General features: G+C 47.7%; 1 long non-coding RNA gene across 6 annotated transcripts in view; it reads left to right on the top strand.

The window, feature by feature from the left end:
• LOC140393883 (uncharacterized) overlaps window positions 1–13,284 on the top strand; it is a 294,363-nt gene that overhangs the window by 96,799 nt on the left and 184,280 nt on the right. Inside the window, exons 1-2 of one of the 6 annotated variants that reach the window (XR_011935759.1) lie at window positions 4,453–4,467; window positions 6,592–6,652. The exons of 2 other annotated variants lie outside the window; for them this stretch is intronic. This is a non-coding gene — a long non-coding RNA (uncharacterized lncRNA). Of the gene's footprint in view, window positions 1–4,366; window positions 4,468–6,591; window positions 6,653–13,284 lie in introns of those variants that run through there. 3 more of the 6 variants (XR_011935763.1, XR_011935758.1, XR_011935761.1) reach the window with 3 other exon arrangements.

Genomic DNA, 13,284 nt, shown 5'->3' with positions numbered 1-13,284 from the left:
GTGTCACTGGTCTGCGGGAAGTCGGAATCGGACTCGGTGAACGTGTGTTGAATTGCCCGAACATTCCTGCGAGGCTGGCTGAAGCGATGCGGATTGGCAGGCTGAGCTGCTCGACAGCAGGCAGCATAGTAGCCAAGTCTGCCACATCGTAGGCATTGTCGCGATTTTGCAGAACATTGCCGCTTTAAATGGGCGGAGCCACAGTTGCTGCACGTCGTGACGTCAGTACGCTCGTTGCGCCACCGCGTATGCGCGGTGCAGTTCTGCGTGGTGCACACCTGCGCATCACGTCCCTCCACGTCACCGTCCCCTCGTTTGGCACGTACAAGCGCGGGAGACCGCGAAAAGAGCGCAAAATGGCCACCCTCATCCAGGCTGCAGCCTTGGAGGTGTTCAATTGTTTGGACCCGTTCTGCCTCGTGGAGACCTTGCTGCGCCATTTCAGCCGCCTGTATGTGGGAGTACCGGCTGGTGGCATTTTCATGCAGGACACAGGTCTCGATGGCAGTCGCTCGGGTGAGTTGCTTAATTTTGAGGAGCTGCTGACGCAGGGGGTCTGACAGAATACCAAATACGATCTGGTCGCGTATCGTGGAGTTGGAGGTGGGACCGTAGCCGCAGGACTGCGCAAGGAAGCGGAAGTGTGTTAAAAAGGATTGGAAAGGCTCGTCCTTACCTTGCAAGCGCTGCTGGAACAGGTATCTTTCGAAGCTTTCATTGACCTCTATGCTGAAGTGGGTATCGAATTTGAGGAGAACCGTCTTGTACTTTGTCTTGGCCTCGTCGTCTGCGAATGTGAGGGAGTTGAAGATGTGGATGGCGTGTTGCCCGGCCGTGGAGAGGAGCAGAACAATCTTCCTGGTGTCCGAGGCGTTCTCCCTATGCGTGGCTTCGAGGAAGAGCTGGAAGCGCTGTTTAAAAATCTTCCAATTGACCCCGAGATTGCCGGCGATGCGACGCGGCGGCGGCAGGTTGATGTTCTCCATACTTCAGGATGCCGGAATGCTGATTAATTGCAGGTGGGTCTCAGAGGTGCTAGTATGCAGCCACTCCTTGTACCATGATGTGTTGGGTGTTCTGGATCACAAACAGGTCACCAACACTGGAAGTGGTGCAACTCTATTTTATTATAAGGTTAACTATATTAACATACTTGAACTGTGGGTAAATGCAATACCAGCTTTAACTGTTGACACTTGCCTAGTCCTAACCAGGTGATGCACTCAGCACATGGTGAATGTCTGTGTTGCAGGCTGTGAGCTCTGTGCTTCGAGCTGGCTGCTCCTAGAATGAACGGGAACTCTCCTGTCCCTTGCCTTTATAGTGCGTGTGCTCTCACTGGTGATTGGCTGCGGTGTTGTGTATGCTGATTGGTCCCACTGCATGTCCATCAGTGTGTGTGTGTGTGTCTGCACCATAATATACTGGTGTATATTATGACATCAATGTTCTTAGAGAATTTGGGTACGCATGACCCAAGTCTTGATCCTTGTAAAATATTGATTAGGTTGGGAAGCCCAAAGAGATTGCAGCCCTGGTGCTGAGATTCTATAATAGAGGCCAGTGCCTTGATTCGCTCCTGCTTGTAATAACCCACACGAAGGACATTAATTGAAAAGCAGGATACTTGTTCTTTCGGGGGGTGGGGGGAATGTAGGCTTAAAATGGGGGCGAGGGCGAGATCCAGATCACACTGGACACAGCGAGTCAGGTGACTCACGACCGGCCCAGCGCAGAGCCCAATTTGGGGCTCACCTGGGATTCACTTGGCTTGCCCGGATCCACGCCGGGCGTGATGTGGTCGCTGAATCGCAACCAATATTAATTTTGGTGGCGCACTGCGATATTCTCAGAATTTTATTTAAAGGGATGAAAGCGACTTATGACTCTGTTTTTTGTCCATAAAAATACCGCGGGGGCCTGCAATGCTCGACTACCATGTGTTATTTTGGCTTCAGTGGGAAAGACCACTCTAAAAGGTGAATCCTCATTCCCGACAGAAACTACTAAGTCCATAAGTAGAACAGGTTTACTGGATACATTGTGCGGTCCTGGTGCTTTCAAAAGATGTAATAAGAAACACTATTAGACCATGACTTATTGTCTTATTGTCATGAAATACAGCCTGTATTTAGATAACACTGTTATTGCAACGACAGTTGCCACTCTATGGCTCATGGAAGGGTTCAGTTCTTCGATCTCTGGCATCTGCCTGCCTGGCCCGGACACATAGGAACAAGATTCATATTGCCGTTTGAGGGTGCCTCAGTGTGAGGGTGTCCTCGTCCTCCCTACAGCCCCAGCAGTGGCCAACTCTATTGGTGGTGCTGCGAAACTTGACGAGCTGCTAGCCCTCTGATTGGGCCAGTACCACTCACTACATGGAGGGCCGACATCCTGAATTAGATTCCATCCTCTGAATTGGATGCCGCCAGTAAAATCCCCCCATCCTTTAAGTCCTGTCCCCCTTCCCCCTCACCCCAAGTCCTCCCCCAGGCAAGCTCAGCACCTGCTCAGGTCTTCCGGCCATATTCCAGCCTGGGTATATTTTTTCAATGGGTGTCAATCACCATTCCTGTAAGCAGTCCTGTATGAACCTAGATGAATATTTTTCGGTACAATATCTAGATAAAACACAGAAACCGTACAAACACTGGGCAACTAAACCTGGCCACTAAACAAATGTCGTAACATTCTGAAATGAAACAAAGAGCAATAATGAGACCACAAGCTTGACTCTCCGCCGACTGCCGCCGATAATGAAGTTCCTGATGCGGCGGAGAAGACAGGGTCGGGCAAAAAACAGAATCGGTACCGATCCCCCACTGGCAGCAGCACCGAGGTTCGTGTCCCGCGCCGGCGGGAAGATGCGAATGTGTCAAATTGACCGATTTGCCTCTAATCAACAAGCTGGGCACCATATTCTCCAAGCCCGTGTGAATCTCCGCTCCTCTCGGCCTGGATTCACATGGGTAAGAATTGCTGCAAGTATTGCAAGCGTGGCACTGACACGGTGGACCTCGTGGTGGGGCAAGGAGTTAACCCATTAAGGAACTTGCCCCCAAAGTCTATTGAAGGGCTAAGCTCCCCCGCACCCACACCAGACCCCCCCACTATAGCCACCACCAGAGACTCCCCCATAAGAGAGATCCCCCACCAGAGACCATCCAATTACAGAAACCCCCACGAGAGACCCCCCCCTATAAGAGAGATCCCCCCACCAGGGACCCCCAATGACAGAGCCCCACCAGAGACACTCCTATATGAGAGACCCCTTCCAGAGTCCACCCAATGACAGAACCCCTACCAGAGACCCTCTATAATAGAGACCCCCACCAGAGACCCCCCAATTACAGAAACCCCCCCAATTAAGTGCTTTCTGCAGAGAAAAAGAGGATGAAAGAGCACTTAACTGTGTTTGATTTGGCCCAGGACCTGTCAATCATAGCTAGAGGTTTATAAACATTATGGTTAGTTTCTCAACTGGCTACTTGAAATACAATGAAACGTGAAGGGAGATGAATTAAACAATCCAGACAGCTGGGTGTGGAGGCTGTGAATCACAGCCTAGTTAAAGCAATTTCACATAGATATAAATGAAAGGATTGCAGATCAAAGATCTGAGGGAGTTTAAGCCCAGCTAATTGGTTTTCCCTTTCCAGAAATTGACAGGTGCTACTCCCTCTGTCTGAGCCAGCAGGTGTATTGCCCAGATGAGTTTTAAAGCAGTGATTATTTTAACTGCCTCTGTCTGGACTGCTCTCTAGCTTCCAGGCAGGGATCTTTCTAAAGGGGGGCATCCCGGCAAGGGTATCTCTTATGGGGGGGGGGGTCTCTCTTATGAGGGGCTAAAAGGCAAGGGTCTCTTTTATGGGAATCAATGGTTTGGGTTTCTCTTGCGGGGGCCTTCCAGGCAAAGTCTCTCTTATTGTGGGCTTCTAAGCAGGGAACCAGGCAGGGGTATCTCTTATGGGGGGAGTATCTGATAGGGGGATGAATTCTCCGCAGCCCGGCGTCAAAATCGCGTTTGGCGCGGGGGCGGAGAATTGAAGTTCACGACGGAATCGGGCCTGGCGCCGCTCCGGCGATTCTCCAGGTCCCGAGTATTCGCGGGTCTGCGAATTACGCCGTGCGGCTGGGGGGCCATTGCAAGAACTGACATGGTCTGGCCGGTCGGGACTCAGTCCGCGACCGCCCTGGTGGGGGGCGGGGGGATCGAGCACCGGAGTGGGCCTTATGGACGGCCCGGGCAGTGATCGGGCCGGTCTGATGCAGTGGCGTGCTTCCGATCGGGGGGGGGGGCTAGTTTGTTTGTGTTGGTCCGCGGTCCGAGTCCGCCATGGTGCTCAGCGCGGCCGCTGGAGGCCGCTGCCTTGCGCATGTGCGGACTCAGAACCGAACGTGCGGGGGCCCGCATCGGCAGCCAAAGCTGCGTGAAGCTCCCCGGGTCTTGCTAGCCCCCAGAAGGTAAGTGAATCGACTTTTATTTTTTGCAGGAAACTGGGGAGTGCAACGCCAGCGTTTTTATGCCGGTGTGGGACTTCGCCCCATTTTGGGAAAATCCAGCCCAAGGTCTCTGCAATGGGGGGATCTCCCTTATGAGGGGGCGTCTGGTCTCTGGTGAACCTCTCTCTAATTGGGGAGCTCTGTGGTGGTCGTCTTTGCTTTGGGGGTTTCTCTTATGGGGAGTCTCTGGTGGGGGAATTGTAATTGGGGGGTCTCTGGTGGAAGTCTTTCTTATCGGCGTCTCTGTAATTGGGGGGGTCTCTCTCATGTGAATGTGGGGTTACCCTGGTTCGTTGGGGGTGGTGACCTAGAAAATCCTAGGGGGCAGAATTGTGTTACGGAGGAGGAAGGCTCTCCCGGACCTGGCTATCAGGCCATCAACTCAAAATGGCAGCCTGATAGTCGGATTTGCCAGGGAATCCTCGCCATGCATAAATTTACAGGCCAAGGGATGTGACTCACTTCTGGATTTGTGCTCCCAGCGCGAGTACAAATAAAGAAAAAAGAACAAAGAAAAGTACAGCACAGGAACAGGCCCTTCGGCCCTCCAAGCCTGCGCCGACCATGCTGCCCGTTTAAACTAAAATCTTCTACACTTCCAGGGTCCGTATCCCTCTATTCCCATCTTATTCATGTATTTGTCAAGATGTCCCTTAAACGTCGCTATCGTCCCTGCTTCCACCACCTCCTTGTGTAAAAACCTTGCCTCTTACATCTCCTCTAAACCTTTCCCCTCACACCTTAAAGCTATGCCCCCTAGTAATTGACACCTCTACCCTGGGAAAAAGTCTCTGACTATCCACCCTGTTTATGCCCCCCATAATTTTGTAGACCTCTATCAGGTCGCCCCTCAACCTCCGTCGTTCCAGTGAGAACAAACCGAGTTTATTCAACCGCTCCTCATAGCTAATGCCCTCCATACCAGGCAACATCCTGGTAAATCTCTTCTGCACCCTCTCTAAAGCCTCCACATCCTTCTTGTAGTGTGGCGACCAGAATTGAACACTATACTCCAAGTGTGGCCTAACTAAGGTTCTATGCAGCTGCAACATGACTTGCCAGTTTTTTACTCAGTGCCCCGGCCAATCTTAACTACCTTCTCCACCTGTGTTGCCCCTTTCAGTGACCTGTGGACCTGTACACCTAGATCTCTCTGACTGTCAATACTCTTGAAGGTTCTACCATTCACTGTATGTTCCCTACCTGTATTAGACCTTCCAAAATGCATTACCAAAATTGCAAATCAGCGGTGATTCATCTCCTGCAGGAAAACATAGGATTCTCCGCTTTTGAGGCTATGTCCGGAGGAAGTGTCTAGTTTTACAATGAAAAAGTCAGTGTTGCCCCTGCTCCAATGCTCCGTACAGTGGGGGGCTAGCAGCCACATAAAACTCCCGGCGTTCCCGACATAAACGGACGGAGAATTGCCAGGTCCGTGGCCGCGCATACGCACGGCGATGGCTTGCAGCGATCGTGCCTAGCAACAGATAGTGCCCCCCTATACCACCACCACGCTACCCCCGGACTATCTCCACCAGTCCCCCCAGCCCCACCCGAAGCCCCCCGGCCAGCGGAACGGCTCCCCCCCGACTGTGGCGGTGCTGGACACAGTCCGCAGCCGCCATGCGAGGTTGATGAAAATTCAGAGCACATGCGTCCTGCGCCGTTGGGAACTCGGCCCATCGGGGACAGAGCATCGGGGGAGGGCCTTCAGGTGATGCCCTGAGGCCGTCCCATCAGTGTGCGGTGTACTCAACAATGACGCCGTTTTGGAGGGGCGGAGCATCCAAATACAGGCAACGCCACCGATTTCGGTGTCAAAAGGGATTCTCCGCCGGATCGGCAAATACAATTTTGGCGTCGGCAAGAGTAGAATCCCACCCATAGTCTCCCAAAATGGAGAACCCTGTCCCCTATAAATAGAGACATTGTGGACGAAAGCAAGGAATCACGTAGCAAACAATATGGTTATAATGGGAGATTTTAATTCACAGAGTCTGGAGAAGTGTAACAGCTCCAATAATAGACACTAAATTTCTAGGTTGTGTTTTGGGCTATTTTCTACGACAGTATGTTTTAAAATAGACGGAGCACACCGTATTACATGAACAATGAATAATGAACCAGATTCGTGAACAATTTGATGGTAAGCAACATCTTTTGAATATTGATAATAATATGATTGAATTTGAGAACAGATTTGAGGGGGGAAATTAGGGAGAGTCACAAACCACAATTTCAAACTTAAACAAGGCGAGCTCTGGTGTGATGCATAATGAATGGACCATAGTCCATTGAATGGGGCAGGTTTAGCTCAGTAGGCTAGACAGCTGTTTTGTGATGCAGAACAAGGCCAGCAGCGTGGGTTCAATTCCCGTACCAGCTTACCTGAACAGGCACAGGAATGTGGCAACTAGGGGCTTTTCAGAGTAACTTCATACTTGTGACAATAAAAGGTTATTATTATTCGTAAACTGAGCAGAATTGTCAATGGGGAAACATGGAGCTTTATATACAGTGTGAGGTATTCAATAAAAATTCAAACAATACAAAATCAATACATACCTATAAAAAATATTTGGTCCACTAATGCAGTTAAACAACCAGTGACAATAAATGAGGGAAGATTTGGTATGAAGCTAAAGGGAAGCTTACACACGTGCGGAGAAAAGTGGATATCTGGTGGACTGAGAGAGCCATAAAAATCAACAAAAGGAGAGAAGGGAAATGAAAAGACGTAAAAATGAATGTGGAAAGGTTTTAAGGCCAACGTTTAAACTTTTTGTGAATAGATTAAAAAGACAAGAAAGGAGGCAGGCCCAAATGAAGACAGATTCAGAATAGACCATACATGGGCAGTGAAGAAATAGCATACTTGTTAAATGAACAATTTGTATTCACCTTCACAATGAGGAAAGAGATTAAATTATAGGTGATAGAAATGAACCTAAAAAGGTAATTGGATTTAATAGAAGTTTTTTAAAAATGGTAATGCAGGAATAATGGGTTTCAGAGACACATCTCCAGGATCTGATTTTTTTTTACCCAAGCTGTAGGGAAATTGCATTAGCGGAATTTTTCAAAGCCCCATGGATTTGGAAATTATGCCTTTCGATTGGAAATTGCAAATGGCATTTCATTATTTCAGAAGCAAGTAGGGAGGGCGAATACTAGTTTAAAATCGTTTATGGGGAAATGATTGAAATCTATCATCGGAAACGAAGTGACTGAGCATTTGAACATATCATCTGATCAGAGAGAGTCAGCATGGACTTGTAAAGCATGGGTCATGATTGACTATTTGCTTTGAGTAGGTGGCCGTCAAGATAATTTTAAGGGATTTATATTTGTATTAATAAACATCAGAAATAGGGCGCACAATCGATCGGCCACAATGCAAAGGCAGCAATCCGTGGTGCAACATGGTCGATAGAAGCCAGGAGACTCCGTTCCCGGGATGTACCCAGCTTGTAACGCCTTGCGAGGTCTAACTCATAGAATCATAGAATTTGCAATGCTGAAGGAGGCCATTCGGCCCATCGAGTATGCACTGGCCCTTGGACAGAGCACCCTACCCAAGCCCACACCTCCACCCTATCCCCGTAACCCAGTAACCCCACTTAACCTTTTTGGACACTAAGGGCAATTTAGCATGGCCAATCCACCTAATCGGCACATCTTTGGACTGTGGGAGGAAATCAGAGCACCCGGAGGAAACCCACTCTCAGACAGAGACCCAAGCCATGAATCGAACCTGGGACCCTGGAGCTGTGAAGCAACTGTGCTAACCACTATGATACCGTGCTTGCCAACTCTCACGAGATGTTGCGATGTGAATCCTGCCCATTGTGGGTAGGATCAATTTTTGACAGATCTGCAGATTAGAGCGAGACAGCTAGCCTCACTCTAATATGCAGTTTACCAAGCGCCTGCAGTGTAGGGATGTATCTCCTTCGCCTCAGAGACCTCCGGCGAGCGCTGTTCAGTACTGGTCTCCATGAACGAGGACCAGACAGAGCTGCACTTATGGAGGTCTCCCGGGGGATTGGAGAACCCCAGGTGTCTGCTCTCAGGGCAGGGTGACACCCTGACAATGCTGGTGCCACCTGGGCACCCTGACACTACCAGCATGGTACCCTGGCAGTGCCATCTGGGTGCCAGTCTGGCACTACCAAGGTGCCCAGGTGGCACTGCCAGGGTATCAGTTGGCACTGCCAAGCTGGCATTTTTCTTGCGGCGGTGATCGGGCCATGGGTGCACTGTATGGGGGTTGGGAGGGTGCATGGGGTGCGTGTGGGGGGGTAGGAGTTGGGGCTTGATGGACTCCAGAGAATGGGACACCATTTAAAAATGGCGTCTTGATCTTTCGCTACACTGAGGAGTTCCAGCGAGCGGAGCTTCTCAGTGCAGAAAACAGGGCTATGTAAGACCTCGGCCTAGCATTCCCCGCTGAGGCCCCCTATCTAACCGGGGGTGGGTCAAATTGAGCAGTGTTTCTCGGCACTGCGAGCACTGGGAAGCATGTGGTTAAACGAACTCACTTTGGGACTTTGTTCTCATTTGGTTAAATCGCGCCAAAGGTATAGTTTTAAGTGGAATTTAATGTAACGTTTCTGTGGAAGGAACGGTAAAACCTATGGTTAGATTCATGCTGGACAAACATGTTTGTAGTGTGGGGGTTGGTTTCAATTCCAACTGTGATTCTATTAAACTTAAAGGGTTGCAGTGTGAAGAATAAAGAGTAGCAGAGTCATTGATTAGCCTTGTAAGGTAGAAAAGCTTTTAAGTCTTAGTTTTAGCAGGATATATTGTAGTTGGAGACAGGACACTGAAAAGTAAACGTCTCCCAACTCTGCCAGAAGACACAGGACTGGATAAGGGAGTTGCAAATATGTGGGCTTCCTAAGGAACAAGATTACCAGGATGCAGTCCAGATAACCAGGGAATTGGGACTGAAAGAATGTCTTGAGACATTTGGAGTTAAAAGAACAGAGATCAAGGTGTTTTTCAGAAGAATTCAAGGAAGAGTAAACAAGGGTATTGGTTTGGCGGCTTTAGCACGCCCGACTTGATGTTGAGATTTGCAACATTTGAAATGCCTCGTGGGATTTAACAAATCTCATGAAACGTTGTGATCTGGATTAGGCTCATTTAAATATGTATTTGTGAGATTCTCTCAGTGCCCAGGTACTAACGGCCATGGCTGGGAGACCTCACCAGTGTGCCGTTTATTACTGGTTTCCACAAACACGGACTAGTAGTAATGGCAGCTGGGAGTGGGTGGGGGGGGGTCTCCCAGGCCATTAGAGATGCCCAGTGGCCAGGGAAAGGGCAGGGTGGCACTCTGACATTCCCTCTGGCACCTGGCACTTTGGCACTGTCAGGCTGGCACCCTGGTTGGCAGTGCCAGGGTGTCCATGCGCCAGATTGGCACTGACAGGGATTGTTTCCAGGGGGACTTAACAGGTCAGGGGTGGTGGTGAGGGGGTGTTCCCTGGGTCCTCCGCAGGGGTGGTGGGGCAGTCGCAAATGGGAGGGGGCTAAAAGTTGGGGAGTGGAGATTTGGGCAACCAGAAAAAATGGCACCACAATCTGCGAATAGCCTTTCCTTCTGGGCTCGCCAGCAGGAAATGACTCAACTGGGTCTTGGTGGAGAGAAATTGCCGGAGGCCAAAACAAACGGCAAAGTGCCATTGGAATATTGGAGTGTTTCTTGGTGCTGCAGCCACTGAGAAACACGCCGCTAAATGTGCCCAAAATCAGGCATAGATTTTTTTTTCCATTGAATCACGCCCAAACTGTTCTGAGTTACATAGAGACATACCTAAAAATAGCAGCAGGAGGAGGCTATTCGGACCTTCGAGCCTGCTCCTCCATTCATTATGATCATGGCTGATCATCAAGTTCAATACCATTATCCAGCCTTCTCCCCATATCCCTTGATCTCTTTAACTCCAAGAGCTATATCTAATTCTTTCTTGAAATTATACAAAGTTTTGGCCTCAACTACTTTCTGTGGTAGTGAATTCCAGATTCATCATTCTCTGGGTGAAGTAATTTCTCCTCACCTCAGTTCTTAAAGGTTTACCTCTTATCCTCAAATTATGACCCCTAGTTCTGGACTCCCCCACCATCAGGAACATTTTTTCTGAATCTACCCTGTCTAATCCTGTTAGAATTTTTAAAAGTTTCTATGAGACCCCCTTTCACTCTGCTAAACTCCTGTGAGTATAATCCTAACCGATTAAGTCTCTCCTCATATGACAGTCCCGCCATCCCAGGAACTAGCCTGGTAAACCTTTGCTGCACTCCCTCCAAAGCAAGAACATCCTTCCTCAGGTGGGGACACCAAAACTGCACACAATACTCCAGGTGTGTCCTCACCAATGCCCTATACAATTGTAGTAAAGCATGCCTATTCCTATATACAAATCCTCTCGCTAAGAAGGCCAACATACCATTTGCCTTCTTTACTGCCTGCTGTACCTGTGCACTTACTTTCAGTGACTAATGCACGAGGACACCAAGTTCTCGCTGGGATTCCACTTCTTTCAATTTACACCCATTCGAATAATAATCTGCCTTCCTATTTTTGCTACCAAAGTGGATAACCTTGCATTTATCCACATTATACTTCATCTGTCATGCATATGCCAACTCACTTAGCCTGTCGAAATCCCATTGATGCATCTCTGCATCCTCCTCACAGCTCACCCTCCCACTCAACTTTATATCATCTGCAAATTTGGAGATAATACATTTAATTCCTTCGTCCAAATCATTAATATATAATGTGAACAGTTGGGATCCTAGCACAGATCCCTGTGGTACCCCACGAGTCACTGCCTGTCAATTGGAAAAAGACCCATTTATTCTAACCATTTCAAGTCACTACCCACAATCCCATTACTTTACATAGTAATCTGCTATGTGAGACCTTGTCGAAAGCCTTCTGAAAGTCTAAATAAACCACATCCACCGGTTCTCCCTGGTCAACTCTACTAGTTGCATCTTCAAAGAATTCTAGTTGATTTGTCAAGCATGATTTCCCTTTCGTAAATCCATGCTGACTTTGTCTGATTATACCATTGCTTTCCAAATGTTGCTCTATTAAATCCTTGATGATGGACTCTAGCAACTTCTCTACTACCAACGTTAGGCTCACTGGTCAATAGTTCCCTGTTTTCTCTTTACCTGCCTTTTTGACTATTGGGGTTATATTAGCTACCCTCCAATCTGTAAGAACCATTCCAGAGTCCAAAGAATTTTGGAAAATGACCAGCAATGGGTACTATTTCTGGGCCACTTCCTTAAGTGCTTTGGCATTGAGATTATCAGGACCTGGAGACTTATCCACCTTCAATCCCAATAATTTCCCCCAAACCATTTCTCTACAAATACTAATTTCCTTCAGCTCCTCACTAAAATTTGTGTTACTCAGAACTTCCGGTACATTACTCATGTCTTCCTTTGTGAAGACAGAACCAAAGTACGAATTTAGTTCCTCAGCCATTTCTTTGTTCCCCGTTATGAATTCTGCCATTTCTGAATGTAAGAAGCCTACATTCATTTTTATCAATCTTTTTCTCTTTACATACCTATAGAAACTTTTACAGTTAGATTTTATGTTCCCCATTAGCTTACTTTCATATTGTATTTTTCCCTTCTTAAGCAATTCCTTGGTCCGCATTTGCTAAATTTAAACTGCTCCCCATCCTCAGGTCTACTGCCTTTTCTTGCTAATTTGTTTGCCTCTTCTTTGAATCTAATACTATTTCTAATTTTGATTGTAAGCCATGGTTTGGCCACAGTTCCCTTTCTACTCTTGCGCCAAATAGGAATGAACAACTTTTGGAGTTCACCTATTTGTCCCTTGAATGCTGCCATTGCCTATCCACTTTTCTTCCTTTCAGTAATGTTTCCCAGTCCATCATAGCCAACTTATGCCTCATACCATCATAGTTACTTTTATTGACCCTGGGCTCAAATCAACTACCTCACTATCTACCATGATAAAGAATTCTATCATATTATGGTCACTCATCCCCAAGGATTCTCTCGCAACTAGATTGCCAACTAATCTCTTCTCATTGCACAACACCCAATCCAAGATGGCCTGTTCCCTTGTTGGATCGTCAATGTATTGGTTCAGAAAACTATCCTGTAAACACTCCAGAAATTCCTCCTCTATTGTACTGTGACTAATTTGACTCACCCAATATATATACAGAATAGAGTATCATCACAGATGTTCCTTTATCACATGCATCTGATTTTCTGTCTAATGCTATTCCCAACATTACCACTGCAGTTTGGTGGTCTGTATTCCGCCGCTCTGAACGTTTTTTGCCCCTTGGTATTTCTTAACTTGACCCATTCGGATTCCACTTTGTCTGTGCTAATATCTTTCCTCAATATTGTATCAATATCTTCTTTAATCACCAATGCAACTCCACCACCTTTTCCTTTCTGTCTGGCCTTCCCAAAAATGGAATAAGCCTCAATGTTTAGTTTCCATCCTTGGTCACCTTGGAGCCATGTCTCCGTAATCTCAACTATATCATAATCCTTTACATCTATCTGTGCAATAAATTCATCTGTTTTATTTTGAAAACTCCGAGTATTCAGGTATAAAACGTTAAGGCTAGTTCTTTTCCCGTACCAGCCTCCCCGAACAGGCGCGGAATGTGGCGACTAGAGGCTTTTCACAATAACTTCATTTGAAGCCTACTTGTGACAATAAGCGATTTTCATTTCATTTTAACGTTCCTTGTCCCA

This window comes from Scyliorhinus torazame, chromosome 17, assembly GCF_047496885.1.
Source record: "Scyliorhinus torazame isolate Kashiwa2021f chromosome 17, sScyTor2.1, whole genome shotgun sequence".
Classification (NCBI taxonomy): Eukaryota; Metazoa; Chordata; class Chondrichthyes; order Carcharhiniformes; family Scyliorhinidae; genus Scyliorhinus; species Scyliorhinus torazame.
This window is presented reverse-complemented; position numbering and strand designations above follow the sequence as displayed.